General features: G+C 47.1%; 1 protein-coding gene across 2 annotated transcripts in view; it reads left to right on the top strand.

The window, feature by feature from the left end:
• LOC135912364 (uncharacterized) overlaps positions 1 to 22976 on the top strand; it is a 337983-nt gene that overhangs the window by 242452 nt on the left and 72555 nt on the right. For both annotated transcript variants that reach the window (XM_070538422.1, XM_070538423.1), the window contains exons 59-64: positions 3060 to 3192; positions 6039 to 6127; positions 10752 to 10858; positions 15271 to 15447; positions 16469 to 16588; positions 19419 to 19531. The gene's annotated coding sequence lies outside the window, so the exon portion shown is untranslated. The remainder of the gene's footprint in view (positions 1 to 3059; positions 3193 to 6038; positions 6128 to 10751; positions 10859 to 15270; positions 15448 to 16468; positions 16589 to 19418; positions 19532 to 22976) is intronic.

Genomic DNA, 22976 nt, shown 5'->3' with positions numbered 1-22976 from the left:
TCCCTCCTTTATAAAGAATTGGACGTCGGCGAACCTAGTCTTCACCTCTTTGTCCACTGCTTCAAAGCATTTACGTAGACTGCTGTCCTCCCTTTGCCTGCTTTTCAAGTTGATTGGGCTGATGTCTAGGGGGTTTATAGCTGGTACTGGTAATGAAGACGGACTTGATCTTGGCTGTCTGGTTGTCGCCGCCACTTCCGAGTTGTCCCTGGTTTCTCTAGCAGACGATGATAAAGTGTCAGCAGAGATTGATTCATTGCTAGAACAGTTTCCACCTTCTGCTCTAAATGATTCATCCGCAGCGCTCGGTGTATAAAGATGTCTTTTCCATTCATTGTCAGGATTGGAGGCATTCCGTACACCTTTCACATTTCCCAGGACAATATCATATAAAGGGCTGTCCATGCATAAAACCCGAGTCTTGCCTGTGAAGAAAGGTGACGCGATTTCCACGGTTGCTTCAGGTAGCTTCAACACTCTTCTGTCCAGAAGACAGACCGAGGAAATTTTTCCTGTCAGCTTACTGTCTGGTACAAGGGACCTCTTGACAATAATAGAGTCATATCCCGTATCTCGCAAGACAGTAGCGGGATGTCCTTCAAGCACACCTTCGGCAGTAGGCATAGACTTTTCGTCTTGTTTACGCGTCTGCGTTCTCCCGCGTTCCAAACTTCCGGGAACTCGACGCAAGGTCTGTTTCTTTTCGGTTACTGCCTTGGACATGTCTACTTCTTGCATCGAGCACGAAGCCTTCTCAGTACTGTTGGGTTTTTTGGGGCAGTCACCTGTCTTATGCCCAGTGCGGCGGCACTTTCCACAGAAAGATGTATTTGTATTTGGACCCTTCGTATTGGTCCAGCAATCAGCAGCTCTGTGACCGCGCTTACCACAAAGAAAGCAGCCTGGTCTTTCCTTCTCTTCTTGTCGCTCAGGAGTTCGAGCTTGACCTGGTGGCTTGCTAGGTTCTCTCTCGTTTTTACCTTTGCCAATGTTAACTAACCCCTGCGCCTCCATGTAATGATCAGTAGTTTCCGCTAGTTTGTCAATTCCTTGACAATTCCTTTCTCTTAAAAAGACTGCCAGTTTCTCATGGCAAGTCATCAGGAACTGTTCTGAGACAATCTTGTCCCGCAGAGCATCGTATGTCCGGTCTGTATTGGCCATTTCTTGCCAGTGATCGAAGTATCCCAATAGACGGCCGGCAAACTGTCTACCAGTTTCGGAATTATCGGGTTTCGCCGACCGAAACTTTAGCCTTCCTCCGTGAATCTGAAGCGTTGCAAAAGCGTCTGTTTTAGTGTCGCATAGTCCATGGCATGATCCGGTGCCATTCTGCCGACAACACTTAGAGCTACGCCTGTCAAACAGAGGCTCAGCGATAGGGCCCATTTGTCTTGTGGCCAGCCCTGGCTCGTTGCGACGCGCTCAAATCGTTGAATGTATGCATCCAACTCATCACGTTCTTCGTTGAATGGTGGGATTAGCTTGTGCGGTCTTTGGTAGCTCTCGGTAGCGCCTGCGTGCACACTCTCTGTAAGCTGCCCAGTACTCATGCTACCCGCTGTCGCGTCTAACTCCCTCAACTTTAGCTTGAGCTCGAGCACTTCCCTTTCAGCCTTTAATCTAGCTAGCGCTTCGGCATCAGCTTCTTTTGCTGCATTGCGTTCAGCCAGACGTGCTTCACGCGCTTCTCTTTCGCGTGCGCGCTCTTCGTCTACCCATTGTTTCAGTGCCGCGCCAGTCAACCCCAGTTCTTTTCCAATTGCCGTAAGCTTGTCCGTCTCCATCCTCACCCGTGAGACACACATATGCAATGTGCTGCTCTTCTCGATAGCGTAAGAGCAGTCCTGTCGCGGACGCCAGATATGTGATGTTGTTAGGATCGTCACGTTGCAAAGCGTGTGACGCGAGGAAGATGGAGGAGACGGTGCATGATGAGAAACACACGACAATTATATTAGACGGCACGTAAACACGAAGAATACCCTAAACTAGCCCCACACATACACGATTGTTCGTAAACGGGAAAAAATAGTCTCACGAGGTTGCGGTTGGAGTACGGAATGTGGTGAGGCGTAGAGTTCTTGAAGTGGAACACTCGCTCATCGAGTGATGACCGGCGTGGTGGTAGAGCAGACGCAGCAGCACGGGGCAGGAAAAGGTGGACGGCCCACAGCTCCGTGGACGCGAACAGGCCACTCAGAAGTCTCGAGCAGGAAGACGGCCCCAGGCGCTCGTTTCGATGACGGACGCCCGGTCACCCGAACCTCGCGCGTAGAAGCGGGTTCAAGGCTGCAGCAGGCCGTTCCGGGGTCTCGTGCAGGGCAACGACCTGAGGCGTTCCCAGTCCCAAGGACGGACGCCCGGTCAGGTGAACCTCGGCAGGAGATGTCGGTTCCGAAGGCCCGGTGGCCCTAGTCACGCCGGCGTTCAAACGATCTCCGTTGCGCGAGCCCCTTTTTCATGCGCTCCTCGAGCCTCCCTCATCTTTCTTTTCCTCTTGTTGAGGACGGTGGCAATGTCGTCTGCTCTTGCGCTCGGTACTTTGTGTGTACTTCTTCACACCCATGAAGGTTTTCTTTTCCATTGCTGCCACCAACCATTGAGCTGCCGAAAGCGCCATCTGGTGCCTCTAGAGCGAACTGCTCCGCGGAAAGGGTCTACGAGAGACGCCGAACAAAGAATACGGTTGTGGCCGAGAGGCTGGCGGTGTCTGCGAGTTTCTAGATTTCTGAGAAAACGGTTCAGAAGAATGGTTTGTTTCAGATAGAAGTAAATTTTGGAGTTTTATATGCGATAAGGAACGACCAGAATACGAAGCTTGCCGTAGTCTGGTACCGCAGAATAATTTTGGCCATCTGGCGTTGTCTAACGTGGACACAACGCACGACACACGAATGTTTTTTTTTCCTTTTTCGCTCCCACCTAAGTGTAGCTCTGACTGAAAACTGCGAGCCTCTCCTCGGCAGCGCAACGCCGCAGTAACTAAGCTACCGTGACGGGCGCTTCAAGTTCCTCGAAGTTTGTGAAAATTGGCTTTCCTTGCTCTTGACCTCCAGGCTTCAAGCTAGAGTCTCGCCGTGGAAAGTGAGCGCCTATCCTTGGCGAACACTGACGCCGTCCAAAGCCTACAGTAGGGTACCGAAGACCACGGCTCCACGATTAAGGGAAATGACTCGCCTGCTGAGAACGGTAAGCTTGTTGTGATCGTCTTGTAACTGTCTGGCTCGTAGAATTACATGATGTTGTGGTACAGTATCGAGGCAGTCCTGTTCCTCTGTCTTGAGAACCAGGGGCCCGTGTTCAGAGGAAGCTGTTACGCTTGAGTTGTTCACAGGGGAATATCAGTCCAACCAATCCTTATGTTGGACGACAAAGCTTTGTGAATTTGGTCCCGGGACCCGTATTCATGGAGCTTGTCTTCCGTGTTTGCTCGTGTCCCTGGCGGCGACCTTCACAAATATGTGCAGCGTCAGGATTTGATGAAATTTAGTCTGACGAGAGCTTCTAGCGTTTAACATTTGTTATTATGTGCGCTGGCCCTGAATTCTCAAAAAAGGCTGTTTACGCTAGAATCTCTCGCCAAAGAAAATTTGAACCACATGCCCTTCTGTTGGACATATAGTTAGTCAAGGCGACTTGGGAATGCAATGAGAACTAAAGAAAATTCTCACATTTGTTTTTTCATCCGTTGGTTTCGTCTCTCGCAATCATGTCGTTTTATGTAGCTGTGTTGTTTTACATCGTTTAGGTGAACAACTTGAACTTGTGAGTTTTGTCTGCACGCTGTCGAAGCGAATTACAGGTGTACGCCGATATTCAATGTCTGTATTAACGCAGTCCGAGTTGAAGTCTGCAGGTGGTATCTGAGAACGCCACAACTAAAACGCGCACTCTGACGGAATGCCGTCGATTGGCCTGAGTATACGTTATCTGACCTATGTTACTTGGTGCATTGTTTCATTTGTTATACTTGTATTAGACTACGGTACACACACACCAATCGATGCTTCGCCTTTCGGGCGAAACTGCGATTTTCTTTTTTCTCTCCGAAAGTACTTTCCACCGGCTGTAAATGCCTCATTTCTGCCGTTGAGCAGAAGTCATAAGAGGAGGCGTGTCTCCTTGTATTAGTTTTTGCGAGGAATGCTTATTTCCGCACCAGGAACCACTCTCTCAAAGCACAGTATTCGGATGTTTGTAGCATCGTTGCATTAAAAAAATGATGCAACGTGCTTTTTTCAAATTATTCTGCAGTTCTCAGAGAACAAGTTGGATGACCTTGAACGAGATGGGAGGGGGTATAAAATTTTGAAAGAAACTAACATTTTTCTAATCTTGATACATAGATAATCTTGATGCATATATACATGCATGCATACATACATACATGCATGCATGCATGCATACATACATACATACATACATACATACATACATACATACATACATACATACATACATACATACATACATACATACATACATACATACATACATACATACATACATACATACATACATACATACATACATACATACATACATACATACATACATACATACATACATACATACATACATACATACATACATACGTTAGGGATTCTAAAGTATGTTTTCGCATTTTGGCCTCGTTGGCCGAGTAAAGGTTCCCGAAACTTGGCATGTTGAATATTTGGTTCCTTTAGAGCACAATGTAGTAAATCTGTACCGCTATATATAATTAGTAGGCCCTAGAAGACGCCATCAAAATCCGTGACGTCACAGCGACCAGGTGCGGGAACTTGAAGGAGGCGTCGCCACCCTTGTTTCGTTTGTGCTTTTTTTCTGGCCTACCAAGCGGCTTATTATCGTGGTTAGAGTGGGGTTTTTGTTGTCGTAGAAAAGTTATTTACTGATGCAAAACAAATCATTTTTCTCTTCAGCGTCCCTTTAAGCAACCGGATAACACGATGAAAGTTAAGCGGTTCATTGTTTCCCTGATTCATCTGCAAGGGAAACAATGAAACAAAGGGTATGCCGAGGAGGAGGAAGTTTTCTGGACCGGATAGTTAATGGCGATGAAACGCGGATACCGCATTTCACGCCGGAATCGACACAGCAGCGCATGGTGTGGAAACATCCAGGTTCGACCGTTCAGCGCCATCGGTTGAAAGTCATTTGAGATCGCTGAGCAACGCTACCACTGGATACCAAGATATCAGCACGCGCCATCCTCGGCTATCGCTTGTGGCCTCTGCCCCATCCGCAATAGCCCGTTCAACGCTTATCCGAGTGAGCTCAAGTGGCGCACTTAGGCATAATTACGTTGTAAAAATGCTACACCGGTGTCCTAGCAATTTCTTGTCTTTTGCGGTGGCTATTTAGGATTTGTGAAATGACTTACGCTAACTATTGGGGGAAGGGCTGAAGTTATATACATATACGCATTCTTTCAACTACTGCGCTCGCCTTTGTAGTGGTGCTCATTTGCAAGCTTGCTGATCTTACGAGTAGTTTTATCTTTGTGAATACGTTTCTTTCGCAAGACTTTTCTGCCTAAGTTTGTTCGTAAGTTCACTTAGTGAATTCTGCACCAGCTATTCTTTCTTTCGTGGCAATAACCGTTTTGCAAAGGTGCCGGGGGCGTGGTGACAGCGTGAAGGGTATTGTATTACTACAGAGCAAAGGTTACGAAGCAGCCGAAGAGCAAGGACATCAACTATCACTTTCTTTTTCTAGCGGTGGTGCAAATAGATTCCTGGATCCGACATGGCATGGTCGCAGGGGCCTATTTCCAATGTTGGGAAAGCAATTCCTTAAATATTCATGTAGTGAGAAGCAATGAAGCCCGATTCGAACGAACAGACTCCACAGTCAGTCTTGTTTCCAGGCAAACATGTGTTGGGAACCCGTACTCGTATATGTGCTGGCGTAGTAGATTTATCGATTTGTTCTTTCCCATTGTTGTGTTCAGTGAACAGTCATCGCGCTGGCTGTAAATATTGTGACCTTGACGATTTCTCGCCTCCGGTGTTTCACTCTTTTGCGCAAAGATCGTCGAAGCGACCGGCAAAACGGGAGCGAGCCGCGAGTACCTGTTATACACAGGACGTACGACGCCGGAAATTGTCGCCCTTGTGAGGTAAGAACGTTAGAAGTGATTTTGCCATTGCCATCCTTGGTGCCCTGCCTTAAGAAGTTAGCATTGTAAAAATAGACATAAAGAAAGGGTTCCAAGCTGTATAGCGACATCTTGTTCACAAAGAGTCTGTGCGGGCAAACGTGTTGTGTTCGACACATATATAGGCAACTGCGCAGCTGTGAAGTAAAACGTACCAGGTTCGATAAAGCCGTCGCTTGTGTGGGTGTACAGTGCTGGTCCCATTGTCGGACGGCAAAGCCTGTCGGCCTGCGCAGTCGGACGAAAACTAAATTATCTGGCGGTCGTAACTCACTACTTTTGACTGGACTGGTTAAGGGGGGATGAGGGTCTTGAAAACTTTTTTTTTATTTCTTAACGTATCTTCCTGAAAATTCGCATGCAGATATATCTTTCAATGCTGATTCCAAATATATATTCAGATTTGATATATCTCATTTAGAAATGAAGATATCGCAAAATAACTTATCCCACATAGGTCTTTTGTTACGGGCCATTATGGTAATTTCTTAATTAAAAAAACTAGTTTTAAAGAATAGCTGTCATTTCCAAGGACCTACTGCACATCCTAAAGCTAAAGAAATTTTTTAAAAGTCATCATATAGGTCATGAATATCAAAGTAGGAAGAAAAAAACAATGCAGGAGTAATTAGCTTACACCTGACCTAATTGCTAGTCTATTTGGTTTAATGAAAAATGGAAAGCTTTAGGATGCAGCTGAGGTTTCACTGAAAAAAATGATACCTAATTCAATAAAATCAGTTGATGCAAACATTATGAAAAGTTCCGTAAGGCAAAGGCATTTGATCGAAAAAGCAAAGCTGAGAAAATTGCATTCAAAGTTTTGCTTACTCTGCCACTTTTGTTTACCTATCACATGGAAAAATTTAATGCTTTAGCATGCAGCCCAGTCATTACTGAACACAATAACACCAAACTCACAGAAATCTGTTCATGTAAAGATTGTGAAAACTTCTGTATTGCGTTGGCCTTTGACAAAAAAAAAGCTCAAAAAGTCACCTGCTATTTTCTATGAATCTGCCACACATTCACAAAAGTCCTGGGCAGTAGTCCTGGGTTCTGTCAGGCTTGTGTTTCTTGGCCATCCTCTTCTTCACCTTTTCAGCGTTGGTGTGACTTTTATCAGACCTGCACAGCCTCTGCTTATCTTTCTCAAGGCTCCTACGAATGAGGCAGCTCCCAGGACTGTAACCAAGCTGTGCTGCAACAGCTCTGCTGGTTGCTGCCATTCCTTGGTTGAAGCGAGAAACTGCTTCTGCAACAGCTCTTTCAACAGCCAGCAAAGAGTCATGCGTGTTCTTGGAGCTTTGGCTCCAAATGACAGAGTGTAGGCACTCAATGGCGTTCTTTGTCATGCCATCTTTGCAGCGCTCCAAGAGGGCCTCGTCGCCCAGCCTTGCAAAGATTGGCTCAAGAGCAGTGCGAACGTGGCCTGGCAGAGGGTTTTTGTGTGGTGACGGCTCCACTTGGTTCGCCAAAGCACGATTGAAGGCACACCACGAATCAACCCCTTGAGGACAGCAACTGTGGTCTGGGGCTTCATCTGTCGAGGTCATGTGCAACAGCGTGGCATGCACTGCCTTTTTCATGCCTGCAACGTCGTGGCTGTGGCTCCGCAAGGCATACCCATAGTAGTTTGTAATTTTCTTTATCTTATCTTGGGTGAGGTTGCCCTTTCCGCCAAGAGATTCTCCTTGTGCCTTCTTCTTCTCCACCAAGTTGCGAAGAGCCGCCCCCATCCGCTTGTGGACATGGTTCAAGCAGTCTTTCTTTTCAATGGATATATATCCATACACTTCTCCTGAGGTCAATGCATGAAAGGTGCGGCTATCACCATCAGAAAGTATAGTTGTGTACCGCAACCCATTTTTTTCCAGAGACCTGTTGAACAAAATGATAGCTGCTTCAGTCTCCATCCGGCCGGCATTGCAGTCGATGTTTTTCATGCACTTGTGGTTCACAGCCCAGTCACCGTACCCATCATCACTGGGATCAGGTGCCCCTTGGCACCCACGACAGTACCTCGAGAGCACAACATGGTCCAGTACTAGGCCAGTGTATAGCTCTATGATGCAGCCTACTGCAATATTTGAATTGTGACCACGTGTTTTCCATGTGCCATCAAATATGACATCTACATTTCCTGGTGGATTCAGGAAGTTCTTGTACATGTCCTTCACCACTTTGACGCTTGCTGCTTCTGTAGCAGTAGCTACTGCCTGGCAAGCTTTCACCATGGTGTCCATATGCCCCCTGAAAGTCTTGTGGTGAAGTCCTCGGTGAGAGAGGTTCATGGTGGCACAAAAATCTGCTAGGGCAGTCGCTCCCTTGCCTATACTTTGAATTCCCTTCATTGCCCGCAAATTGACTTCAAAGGGCGTGATGTTGGATTTCCCGGGCACTCGTGGCGACGAGAAGTGCCGCTCGGCGAAATCGCAATTTGAGCATGTGAGCTCCAACTTCACTGCTAGGCCGTATTCTCTCTCACTGCACTTTGCGAGTTGGAGAGTGGTCATCCCACACTTGCTGCAGCTTGTGGACACAAACATCTTCTTTAGCACTGAGAGATCAACGATGATGTACTCTGTGCCGCGATCGTCATCTTCACTTGCTGTGCCGACGTTCATTAGCTCGAACTTGCGGGAAGTCGCGGACTGCTTCGCCAATGAAGTTTTAATGTTGTCTGCGTAATTTTCGCGCCCCGCGCACTCCGCCTCCGTGAAAAACACCGTGTCGAAGCGTTGAGCACGCGAGCTCGGTTCAGCCGCGTCCGCCGGCACCGAAGCGGCGTGCGGAAACGCCGAAGTCAACGTTAGGCTTAGGTCAGCCGGCTCGGCCGCTTCCGACGACACGGAATCCGAAGCGACTTGCAGCGTCTCAAAAGTTGGCATTTTCGACGGGCTTAGTCCAGGCGCATCCACCGGCACTGCACAGACTTGCGGTAACGAAGTTGACACTGATCGGCACTGTCCAGCCGCGTCCACAGGCGAAGCTAGCGTCGACGGGGTTTGTTCAGCCGCGTCCACCGGCGAAGCTGTTGTTGCCGAGCTCAGTCCTGCCGCATCCACCAAGGGCACAGCAGCTTGCGGCATCACCGAAGCTGTAGTTCTCGACGATGTAGCGCTGTTCTTATTCCATGCGCGTCTCTTTTTGCCGACTGCTTTTCGCGTGCTTGCTTTCAAGCGCGCGTCTCGCGCCATCGTGACACGCGGAACAAAGCCACCAGGCACGCAAAAGCAAGAAATTCGTGGTTAAAAGATGCGACCCAATAGCCAAAATATCTAGAAGAACGATAAAGAAAAAGGCAGAACGAAAAATACTAGGAAACAAAGAGGAGCTCGAAAAATGACGTGCGTGCAGGCGAAAGCAGACGACGTGAAGGAGTGAACAACGCGGCCGCGGAAGGCGAAGCATACGTCACGGCCAATCAGAGGGCTGCGCCTCGAGGAGGCGCCCGGTTCACCCAATCAGCGGCTGTCTCGCGACGATTTCCCGCTTGAGAACGGGTGCCAATCCCTCCGCTGCACGAGGGTCTACAGCGTGCCGAGGGGCGCCAGAATGGAGAGCGGGAAACCAGCTTTCAAACGAGACCAAGATGGCGCCGATCGGTTCGCGTCGCGCGGAGCTACGGCAGCTTGAAAATGAGGCAAATCTTCGCGCTTGGCGTTCAATTTCGGCTCACCGACGTTTATAAATTACCGTTTATTTTATACTTCGAGTAGGAATTGCGCCATAATATTTTGTAGAGGCATAGTTGGGACATTAAAGACTTCAAAAACGCAATTTTTGAAAATTGCCATTTTTGACCATTTTTCGCGATTTCAAGACCCGCGTCCCCCCTTAAGAAACGATGAAGCTACCTGCGTCATCAAATTCCGAAGAACGTCGACAAGCAAAGGAGCACAACGTGCGAGAGGGCGTGTATTGTAACAGGTGAACTTTACGAGGGCGCCTTTCTGCACTCTTCAAGAGCTGCATGCATTGCAAGTGATAACGGCGTCAACGGCGTCTATGGGCGCTGAAAGATGTATTTATTGAGAATAAAATAAACTTGTATTTTCTTTACTCGTCACGCATACATAAAATTGCCGAGGAATTTTATTTTCGTTGAGTGAATTTGTCTCGCCTAAAAAAAAAGAAAACTAATTTTTCTTTCCCAATGTTTGTTCCCTCGAAACGTTGTCGCGCTTCAATCGCTGCACCCATAAACAGCCTTGCTGATGTCGGTGACAGTCTCTTCTGAAGCACTTTTCGCCCGAAGCTTCCCGACCCTTCGGAATGACCTTGTGCTGCATTTGACGTCACATGTCCGCGCCAGAACTAATAAAATGTGGAAATTTGAATCATTTGAAATCTGTACTGAAAGGCAGCGAACACGACGTGCAGTGTGTGTGTATACCCACGTGTGTGCCGTGAACCTGTAGGAATACTGAACCTACGTCCCTAAATAAATGTGGTATATTTCTCCCTTGTTGATCTGTGAAAATCTATCACTTTCTTTGTTACGCATTAAAAATGGTTGATTTGCCAATAAGTCTATAAAGTGTAAAACACCTTTTCTTACCTTCTCTCATCCCTACCGAAGCATGTGCACCAAGGCCGTCATAAATGTTGGGGCAACACGGGAGCGATCAGTAACGGCTGTGGAAGCGGGAGATGCGCCATGGCAGGAGAGGACAACAGTCTATTCAGGTAGGTAGCATTGAGCTCGGCACTGCCGCTTTTGGAAACGGCTGTCATAGGGCTTCTGTGGCTGAAGACAAACCAGACAGACGCCGGTGCCTGGGTCCACAAATAATATTTTAGCCGAGTCCGCTCAATCACCTTCTTCCGCCGACTCCACTGCTCGCGCACCGTCAGCGTGGTGGGCGTGTAGTGGTCGTCATTTGTGACCCGACAATTCTGGCACGTAGTAGAGCGGAGGGCATCAAAGACGGACCGGCGGTGTGGGCGAGGAACGTAAGGACGAGGACGTCCGGTCGACGTCTCACAAAGGAGGGGCGCGTCACAGCAAGGAATCCTGTCTTTTCGCGGTATCATGTATTTTATAGCCGGTAACAATGTGGTACAGGAAACTTTCAGCCTCCTTCGCATACCATTGCAGATGAATTGCAGATACAATTGCTTAGGCACTCATCGACATGAAACCTTCCGGTACCCTAATGACCCGTGAACGATGTCCTAAACGCTCCCATACGAAATGCCAAACTCTCGGGAAATGTCCTCGAGCTCCTTAACCACAGCAGACTTTCGTGAAACTTCTCCGAATCTCTTCGGAAAACATTTCGGTCACGGACTAAATTTTGACTTTAAATACAAAGGCATTTGTAGTTTTGATTTTCTTTATGCCTCGTTGTACGCTTCATCTTTGTATGCTAAGTGTGTTTACTGAACTGCTACAAGGACGCGATACGGTTAATATGCCTAAACCGCGGAGGCGATTTACAATGTGGCATCTCTAGTGTCGTAACTCCTAGAATTATCTTAAGAAATGTTGTGACAGGAGTATGCAGGGAATCGGAAAACCGGCAAGCTCACGAAATGGGTGCGTGTAGTTCTCAAAATCGGCGTTGACGTATACACGCTGTGAGGAACGTCGTTGTCGGACGGGGGAGGAACAACAGTACGCATACACGGTCGATGGTAGACGTAGTCGGAAACGTGCGTAAAAACGCTCACTGCGTTTTCTTTGGCGCGTTCACGATAGGCGTCGTTTAGATCAATTCAAGCATGGGTTTCAACTTAAGATGCATTTCTGAATACGGGGTTAAATTAAGGAAGGGCGCACCCCTCAATGAACTTCAGTGGGTCTGTGTAAACTCTTGCGAGGCATACATAAAAAAAAAGAACTACGTCGCCATAGAGCGATTGCTTAAAGACCCTTGAGAATTTGGAAATACCAGTCGAGATGGTTAGAAACAGTTCGCTTTAGCGGTCTATCGCGTCGCTATATTTGATGAACGACTCTGTCATAAATAAAATAATTATGAATTGCTTCTTTCGGTTTTGACTCAGGAGTACTAATTATAAGTTAATCGCTTTTCACGCTTGGTTGAAAAGCCAGTCCACGAGAACGGGGGCGACAAGACGGGAGCGAACAGCGACTGTCACGTACTTATTGTCCGCGACAGATTCACTGTCGAAGCCTGGCTGTCGCATCACTGAAACGTTTCCCGCAAGATAGGTGACGATAATTGTTGCCGTGCAACAGAACACCCAAAGGCTGCCAACTTTCTTAAAAAGTGCACCGCCTGCGCCTCGCAAAGATTTAGGTAGGGCTGTCCCAGCGTAAAAAGTCATTGAACGATATGGACATAGATCCAAGTTTGGTTTACATTAAGTGGCACCGCACGAGGCCCCAGGCTTGAGACTCCACCCTGAAGGTGCATATAAGAAAAGTATAAACTTCTTATATGCACCTTGAGTGGAAAGCGGAAAACAATATATTAGGAATTCCATCTGTTGTTAAATCAGGTTCAGCGACCACGTTCCCCATCATTTTAGGCAGTATGTTGCAAGTTGAAAATGTGATCCGGTCATCGCTCAATGCACGTCTTCTGAGTAGGAGTCCTCAGACAAACGATTTATAATACCACAAATGTTTTTCTAAGAAACGCGTCAACACCTTTTGCTCATAACGCTGGGGCAACCAAAGATATATATGGTACCTCCACGTTACGCATGCATAATATAACACAGTCTGTGCATACGGCGAAGTATAGGCGTGTTTGAAGCGATATATTGACATTTTGAGCAGAGGTCGAGCCTTTACGAAGGTTATGTTTGCGGCTGAAGCGTCAAAGCAGTCGACACACGCCTGTGCTGAACCGCGCTGTATGATTGTGGAGCTCACGTACATTTTGCACAAAGTTTAGGTAAACATATCCAGCATAATTATGGCGGGGTTTCGCCGTTTGTGACAACACTCGATTCTCAAATACGTTCCCGTACTTACGATTGCGTTGCTTACGTTCCCGTACTTACACGTCGCTTAATACCGCTGGTGCCATGAAGACGTCGTAACCCCCTAATTAACAAGTGCAACTTAAGTTAATGCCCATGCTTGACCTGATTTGAATGGCGCTTGGACTTGACGTGCCTAAAAACGCTCACTGCGTTTTCTTTGGCGCGTTCACGATAGGCGTCGTTTAGATTAAGTCAAGCATGGGTTTCAACTTAAGTTGCATTTCTGAATACGGGGTTAAATTAAGGAAGGGCGCACCCCTCAAAGAACTTCAGTGGTTCTGTGTAAACTCTTGCTAGGCATACATAAAAAAAATGGCTGTGGCTTAGGTAAAGTTAAGCCCAGGGTGCGAAGCATACTAGCCTTTATTTTAACGCGACAGCGTTAAGGAGCTCGTGTCGCAGAAAAGCCGGTGTCGTCGGCGTCAGCTGAGGCGTGCGGCGCTTGCTCAGGCGCACATTTCGTTTTCGCGCCGAACGCTGCGTTGCTCGACGCTCACCGCGTCCGATGCGGGGGGCGACGCCGCGAGCGACGGCGCGAGTTGGAGCCCCGTTTCTCCTCTGTCGTGACGTCACGGTGTCACGTGGTATTGAAAGCGACACAGTCGCGCCTGAGGAGCTGGGTTGAGCTCTAGTAATATGCTTCGCATAAAAAACTACGTCACCATAGAGCGAATGCTTAAAGACCCGTGAGAATTTGGAAATACTAGTCGAGATGGTTTGAGACGTATTGATTGAAATGCACGTTCTCCTCACTACTACCAACAGTTCAGCGCTGCCTCTATTGGCTTGCCTAGAGCTGTATTGGTACTTTGAAAGTCAGCCCTGCACATGATCAAGAGCCTAGAGATTCTGCGTAGCAGGAATTAAAGTTTAACAGCTGATGTTGCAAAAAATTAAGGCACTCGATATAATTTTGGTTAAACTTCGAAGACGTCACAGCCGCCGTCATGGCACGGCACCACTAAAGAGGACGCAAATAAAGGGGTTTAAGCGAGAGGCCCGATTTTTATTAATCATATCAGGAGAAGCCAACGAACGAGGACACCAAGGAAAACACAAGGGAAATTACTTTTACTTGCTAATTGAAATAAAGAAATGATATCAATGAAAGTGGACGAGAAAACGACTTGCCGCAGGCGGGTAACGATCCGACATGTTGGCATTACGCGGGCGGTGCTTTCTTGTCCGCCGATGCTGATCTCGCCTGCCTGAAGAAACCACGCCTATTCGCCCCACCTTGACGCTGACGAACTAGTATTTCCTTCCTACATGCCGATATCACGTGATGTTCGCCACAGAGACTCCTTGTTCAGAATTCCCGCCCGCACCTTCATACAGTGCGATTACCTTGTTTTTTTTTTCGCTGACTCCTCAGTTTCTTTTCTTACACATCGTACAGCATTGCTAACCATCCTTGTTTCTTTTGCCCTAGTTTGCTCAGGCCACAGCCCCGGCGCCATCAGAACAAAGAATAACCAACTAAGAAAATAAAAAAAAAATTGAAAGAAGTGTTAGGTTCAGAAGCGAAGGCGCGTAGGTTGGAAGTACATAATGCACGTTTGCTCGTTTGTGGTAGACACGAGTTACTTGCTTAGAACGAGATGCTCAGTGTCCTCGACTGCCTACCGACGCCCACTCCGAGTTATACGGAGCCACTTGCCGCGTTAAGCGCCTCGAATCAGCCGCGATTTGTTGCTGATGGGGTTTCATCGCTGAGGAGGCAATTGAAAGCTGACCGTGTGAAAAACTGTTCGTAATTTCTGTTTAGTGTTCAAATTTGGACAGCAACAGAAAAAAAAAGAATACCGCTAGGTTTATTAGTGAATCATCCTTATCCACGCACTCTTACAGTCACAAATGACCTGGAGAAAGAAACCCAGCAATGACTGGAGGCGACGCCGCCAGTCGTTCTTGTCGTGAAGCCGCGAAATTTGAAAAATCAGAATTGACGTGAAATTTGACGTGACCCTCAAGTAGGCAGCGAATTGAGGAAGCTGCAATGTTGTGCATCCAACTCGCTTCGCAGGTAGTTTTCCTCGTCGCTGCGTTAAACAACTGTGTCGTAAATAACAGACTATGACACGGAATGCTTAGTGAAGAGTAATCACACGCTTGTCGCTTTCTTTGCACTTTGCCAGAAAGCCAGTCGAAGTGGATCGGCACCACAGGGGCATGACGGGAGCGAACAGCCGAGGCAGTGGTGGACGCAGTCTTCCGTCTACGTTTCGTCAGGGCGAGGCCGAAGCGAACCGCGGTGGGTGTGAAGCCGCAGAAGACTGGCTGCACACGGCCCAGGGGAAGGACAAGCCTGCCCGGTGCGTTAAGTTGCCCTTGGTCGCCGTGCTATACCTTTCGTTTTCTCGCTATCGATCTCGTTTGCTCGGAAGAGGTGGTATGCTAGCCTTGCGTTTTCTTATGGTACCGTTCAACTACTATCTCGATGTGGCGCAGCATCGACGAGCGGTTAAGGTTAGTCGGGAGTTTGAGGGTAAAATTATGTAAACTATAAAAGATGCGACAATGCAGGACTCTTCGTCACGCGAAAAGTGCCCGTAGGCGGAATACAAATTTCTGCCTCTCAGCTCACGCGGCTGAGTTACAATGCTACGTACGATTCGTTCAGAATCGCATAGACTAAGGAAAGGAAAAAAGAAAAGCTGGTGGATTTATTCAAGCAGAGTGCAGTCTGTTAAGGCAATGTCGTGTGCCGTAAACAGTCTGTTTTACCTATGTAATACTGCTGCCCTATCTGATTACTGTCTTCCGTAAGCAGGTGTCACCTTGGTATGAGACAAGTCCACCTAATGGAGAGTCCATTTCGGCCGCTGCTGATTGGATAGGGCTGCTCTTCTCCTCCTCTCTCGTACAGCCTTATCCTATCAGCAACGACCGAAATGGACAATCCACTAACTAGGTGGACTTGCACAGAATACTCCCCCCCCCCCCCCTCCCGTTGCATTTTTTTATGTTTGATAGCAACGTGATAGCTGTTTACGGAAGACAAGAATGTATATTCTGAATTTCCTTTGATATTAATGTTTTTGTATTATGTTTTTAATTGTTTTTATCAACGTGCAGCAAAAATGGCGCTTTCTAGAATTTTTATGTTGTACCTAACACTTTTTTTTGGCAACGTGTGCTTTTAGGAAGAGCATTTTATTATGAACCTGTGCTATGCTGCAATGTGTGCTGAAATATTATTTGTAGTGGTAAATAATTTTTTTTCGAGACCTATGAAAAACAACTATTTGCTCGCGGTAACGAAATAGTTAAAGTAGGTGGAGGCGCTGGTTTCCCTGTTCACCTCGGAACTCCGTACTAATACCCTATTTCCAGCCTCGGCTATACCTGACGACGTGGCACCGCAAAATGCTACCTACGGCTGTCATCTGTTCCGGCGTTCCAAGCTAGCAAGACCCTGGCAAAGGCACCGAAGACCACAATGTGGAGGACTGGGTGAGTGAGTGAGTGCACACAACAAATCTAATGACGCTGCCAGATTGGACAATGTCGTCTTCTACTTGAGCAATGTGGCCCATCTATGGTTTCGTAGCCGTGAAGCTGACATTGTGAACCACTGCAGCGAATTGGCTGTGTTGGTATATTTTAAAAGGTGGCAACGCAAGAAAAGACACGGATGTGTCTCCGAGACGCTTGTCCTTGTAGCGTTCGTCTTTCCCGTTTCGTCCGTGTCTTTTTTTTTGCGCTGCCGCCTTTTCAAATATGTACCAGCAACACACCCAATTGTACCAATCCCGACCACGGCGACCGCATTTTGATGGGGGGCGAAATGCGCAAACACTCGTGCGCTTAGTTTTAGGTTCACGTAGAAAAACCCCTCGTGGTCCAGATTATTCCGGTGTCTCCCCACTACAGCCTGGCTCATAATCAAATTGTAGTTTTGGCACGCAAAATCCTATAATCCCTTTCTCGTCGCGCAGTAGCGTTTCAAGCATCACTGTCTCAGCATGCCGTGCTCGGGAGATTTCTTTCCGTCTCCGGACAAAGCGACTACCTCAAGAAGTCGGCGTATTCTTCGGTTGACTCCTGCCGTCCGTCGGCCACGGAATACGTGTCGTCGAGATCTCCCGCTCTGAATGGAGACGCCGAGCGCGTTTGTATCGAGCTCTTCTGAGCGTGCAAGTTTGCAGTAGGGCGCGCATTTTCTCGCACCAACGTGAGCTGCAGGCCTTCCACGTTCTTGCCGATCAAATAACGGAGTTCCTCTGGCAACAGGCGCTGGGATGACCGATCTCTAATTTTATTTGCAAGCCGCCTATATATTGTTTAACAAAGACTTTTACATTCAACGGCAAGGCATTTGTTTTGGTTCTTGTGTCGCCCCGATTCTGTGTGATAACCGCTCCTTGAATCATGTTTTCTTATCAGGGGGTACTCAAGGCTTTTAGTTATGTTGACAACTTCTCATACGTATGTTGTATCCAAACAAAGCACCTTGACCTGCACGGATTCAGTGAGCCGCATTTTAACCCTTTTCAGATAATATGGGAAGGGTTTGAATTTTACGCAAGAACTCCCGATGAACGGTTCGTTGCAGTTTTTAGATCTTAAATTGCAGTTCGGCTTGTATCATATCTGCTCGCATTACGCACCACGATCACAAAAAGAGCTTCCACCTTATGATTCTGTGCGTTCGAAGATAGTTAGGAATGCCATTGCAAAATCGTGCCTGGAATCTGTTTTTACAATAGCATGCCCGCATGCAATACACGGTGGCTTCCGTAATGAAATTAACAGGCTGCTTTTCAGCTGGCTTTACCTGCTAGGTAATCACAGCAGTGATCGAGAATCATCTTAAGTAGGTAAAAAAGAAGGAAAAATGTGGTAGCAGCATTGTGTGCTTGCTCAGAATGAAAACCATGGTAGTGCCATATATACACCAAGTCACCCACAACATAAATAAAAAGTGGCAAAAAGGCATGGCGTCCCGGTGGTTTTTATTTTATGCTCCAAGTAAGCTCGCTGGGTTGTGCCCGAGGATTAGAGGAGGAGCCCGATGAAGCGGTCGTGGTATGATGCATACGGAAACTTTCGTGAAATGTACCACGGGCGTGGTATATCAAATTCCGCCCAAATGTGGCCGAGTATTTGTGGGCCACACAGGGTGCTGCGTGAATGAACGCGCAGGGGAGCATGCGTTGTCAATTTGTAAAAGAGAAGGAGCATACTTGTCCGCTCACTGCATAGCACGGAAAGGACGTAAACCACTGTTCAACAACATTAGGATTCTGGGCAGAAGCAAGAATAAAATAGCCCGTGAGCTTTTAGAAGCTTTTGGCAACAAGTAAAAGGGTGATGACTGCGTAAGTGACACTTGTGTTACGTTATATAATGCGGAATACGCTGCGCAGCTTTTGCAGGCCGGATTGGTAGGCCTGGTGAGGCAGGTTTGATTTGCCATTTCCCCCCTTCCCCTCCTTCCGGTTTCGTCAAGGGTGAACACAGCCTGTATATGCAGCTCCGAAAGGAATAAATCCAGTTGATATTTTGCGCTCTTTCCGTCTACATGGTTTTTTCTTGTTTTGTTCCTTTCATACTCGCAAGCTTTCCTAATATTGACGAAGAGGTTAACGATATGCTTCACCGTGTCGTGATACTGGCCTCACACAGGCCTTGGACTTACCCAGTTGTACTGGTGAAGAAAAGGGATGGTATAAGCAGATTTTGTGTGGAGGATTGGTGCCTTAATAAAATCACATACAAAGCTCTTTATCCCCTGCCCCGCTTCGCTTTAAGAGTGGAACGCGACAGCACTCAAAGATCCCTGACTGCATCTCGCGTTTCCAGGCAACTGCAGCTCATGTAACCGTATAGTTTGCCGGGAAGCGCTGGCGGCAAAATGGACGCACGAAGGCGAGATTTCTGGCTGAAACGCAATCTTTTGCGTGGGCCGATCTTCTGGTATTGTTTCGAGTCTTTGATATTGACTCATATAGAGCATGCCCTGTCGGTGTTTGGTTTCACGACATCTGTTTCACGACTGTTTCTCAGTCTGGCTGCCATTCCAAAAATTCCGAGGAATAACTTTGTAAAGAACGTATGAGCAACTTTAGTGATACTCTTGGTTCGGAATGAATTTTCATGAAGAGATGGTCAGCGTAAAAACGTGTCGTAGACGCCCCAACACTATCGCCTTAATACTTTGAAATTGGTTAATATGCATGTTTTTTTTTGCACCGTTTCCTGCTTGGACTGTTTTCCGCAGTATTTTACCACATAGATAAATAAAATGGATATTAGAGGCCTTGCCTAATTTTACCTTCAGGCAAGGCCGAGGCAAGACAGAAGCAAGCAGCGATGCCGTAGGACGCGACATCGGGTTACCGAAGACTGGGAGCAGAACGGCGGGGAGCAGGAAGATCCAGCCCGCCGAGGGCCGTAAGTCTTTCGTGGCCATATTTGACATTAACGAGACTTCGCAGCCGGGGCTGCGCATCGCCTGATGTCACATGTTAGCAAAAAGCTAAGTGTCAGAACTGGGTATGGGCCGGCTGTTGTGTAGACTAGAAAGACGTTGCAACCTTTTCGGTCATCCATACTGCGATGATGTGTAACGCATACTTACTACTCAGCACGAAAACAACGGAAGACGCAGAGGTAGGACACAGGACGAGCTCTGACAACTGGAATTTATTGAACAAAACGCTTGAAAAAACACGAATAAACCACCTACTTGCTTGCGCAGGAAATTATAAAACACGTGGAAATAGTTACTCTGCCAGTGCGTTTCAGATGCCTCAGATACAGAGCGTTCGCGCAACCTTTCTATATGTAAGGACTCAGCAAGTTCGTGAGCCCTTCTGTCTTTGTGTTTGACGATGATGACAATTTTTGCGAAAAAAGGTTTGCACCTACGTGATCCGCAATGCGTTGAATGATAGGTCGGCCTTCCCTTTGAGGCATTCTTACGCTGGCGCAGGCGCTCATTGACGCAGTAGCCCGTCTGCCCAGTGCAAGCTTTTCCGGAAGGGAGAGTGATTCGATAAACTACGCCTACGGAGCAGGAAAAGAAGCGTTTGTTGGCTCGCAGAGCAACCAACTACGGTAGATTCAACTGCCTTCTTAATCGCAGCACAAACAAGCCTTACCTACTTTACGGTTGGGCTTGGGCTGCGCAAGTATTTCCTTAAAAGATTCCTTTCGATGTATTTACATAGATACCAACAAACAATCAAACGAACAAACATGTGTGCGTCCATACATACATACATACATACATACATACATACATACATACATACATACATACATACATACATACATACATACATACATACATACATACATACATACATACATACATACATACATACATACATGCATGCATGTATGCCTGCGTGCATACACATAGATAGATAGATAGATAGATAGATAGATAGATAGATAGATAGATAGATAGATAGATAGATAGATAGATAGATAGATAGATAGATAGATAGATAGATAGATAGATAGATAGATAGATAGATAGATAGATAGATACTCCGTAAAGTGCGTGGAGTACCCTAAGAATGCTAACGCATTCTAACGCAATAGAAATTGCAATAGATCTATTTATAACACAATAGAAATAGATCTCCTGGTCATCTACATAGGGCGTCAGTCGAGTGAGAATATACCGGTAGGAAACGCCACTGCCGTGGTGGCATGCGCATGCGTACTGTGGTCCTACATCTTTTGGAGTTTACTGACGCAATGATTCCGGAGACGTTGCAGAATCCACTTGTTTCTTGTAGAGGGTGTTGGCTTATGTCGCGCGTTTTAACTCAGCGCTGTGTATACTACTCTGGGATTAACTATGCTTGTATTTAGATATCCGATATGCATGTCTGCCACTGCTTGGCTTTGGAGCTCGACAGAGGTTTAGACCGTTTTATGTGGTTCGAGACCTTTGAGCCGCAGCCAGGCTCTATTGTTAACCGACACTACCTAACTTTATTTTAGTTCTTTATTTTAGTTCATTGGCAAAAAGAATTCGTAAGATCCGTTAACGCAAGACTGAGCTCGTGATGGTGCTCGCGGCAGTATCTGGCGCAGAGGGACTTCAGAACTACCACAAATAAACTAATCAATGAAAAATTTCTAAATTGCCGTCGTCAGGCCTCCATCTCATCCACAGGTCTCACCCTCAAGAAAGGAAGGAAAAAAAATAGGCAAAATGACTTTGACCAACCCAAATGTCTGTTATCACAAAGGCTGGCGGCAATATGCAGAAGGCAGTCGGACGCGGTAGTTAAGAGGTTCTAGAACAGGTTGAGTACATGTGCGTTTGATTTTGCTTGCTAGGCAGGCTTTACAGATGGTAGACCGTCTTTACTTGGATTACAGAAGATCAGAGACGACATAGTGTACAAGGCGAGGGCAGCGCTTTGTGCACCACAAAAAAGACATTGATGCCTTCAGGTAGCATGTGTGGATTTATAGACCGGTTGCCGTCGCCCAAAAAGATCACGTTCTCGTGACGTCTGCTGCGGCAGAAAGGATGTTCCACATCCGCCGCCAAGGTCTGTGAGTGGTGGCGCTGGATAACAGCCCCAGGGTTCTACTAGGAAACATAAATACCCAAGAAAGTGGATGTGGAAACGGCGCCGTGGTAGCTCAATTGGTAGAGCATCACAGGTGAAATGCGAAGGTTGTGGGATCGTTCCCCACCTGCGGCAGTGGTTTTTTCATCCACTTTCATTTTTCATTAATTTATCGTTTCTTTATTTCATTTATTAAGCGCAAGTAATTTCTCCTATGTTGTCCTTGGTGTCAGTGTTTGTTGGTTTCCTATGATATGACTAATAAAAATTGGGCCTCTCGGTTAACCTCCTTCTCGTTTAAAAAAAGGCGTTTGTTCCTAAGAGGATGGCAGTGTCTGGAAGTACCTCGAGTCCGTACAAAGAGGATCAAGAAGGTTGCTTCAAGTTTCAACGGACATGAATTCTAGGACTTGGCATGGCAAAACCAGGATTAGATTACGAGGCACGCCGTAGTGGGTGCATCGGGTTGAAAGCTATTTTAAAAGCGATCTGGAAAGCGATCTGCGATGCTGGAAAAAGTGCGACGAGTGTTGATAGCTGCTTGTGCGCTGTGTTCTAGCCGCTTAACTCGCGTTGATGCGAAAGGCCACGTGAAAATTGATTCGCTCGCTGCTGCTGCTGTGCTTCTTCACTCCGCCGTCTTGAGAGCGAGTGTCGACTGTCATTGAGTGAAATGCATTCATGTTTGCTTGTGCGCGAATGACACCATGTTCCTTAAATTAGTCAGCAAGTGAATGTTCACAAATCTATACGGCCGATGAAACTGCTACGCTTGCTTTGTATAGCAGCAGAATAATTTGCTATCGCAATCGATGCATTGCCTTTCGAGCGTAACTGCCACTTTTCTTTTTACACGTTTCTAACAATTATGCGCATCGCGTAGAGAACAGCGACCGCCAAATGCCTGGCGAATGCACCAGCTCCAAACGCCGGAACGCCATCGATTGAAAAAATTAATGCCGTGCTTCTCCCCTGATCGTTACGGTGTCGCCTCCGCGCTTCGCGATGTCAAGAGGGGGCTAGAGGTGACGTCACCAATAGTAAAGATTGTCGATTGGTCGGTCGTCAGGAAAGGGCAGCGCCAGTACCACAGAGCCAACATGGCTGGAGCCGGCTGCGTGTTCCGAGAATGGAAGGTGGCTCGCCCATTGTTGCGCCACTGAACCTTCTATGAAGCTTCCATTCAGCCAGCTGCACGCGGAGGGCCGTTAGGAGCAGGTCTCCTGGTGTGCCTACGCGGCCCGTAGCTTTCGCTGAGCATGCGTAGAGTTGGTGAGAGTGTTTTGGAAAGGGGGAAC

The sequence above is a fragment of the Dermacentor albipictus genome, chromosome 5 (assembly GCF_038994185.2).
Source record: "Dermacentor albipictus isolate Rhodes 1998 colony chromosome 5, USDA_Dalb.pri_finalv2, whole genome shotgun sequence".
Classification (NCBI taxonomy): Eukaryota; Metazoa; Arthropoda; class Arachnida; order Ixodida; family Ixodidae; genus Dermacentor; species Dermacentor albipictus.
The sequence above is the reverse complement of the archived record's forward strand: the minus strand, read 5'-3'. Positions and strand labels throughout refer to the sequence as shown.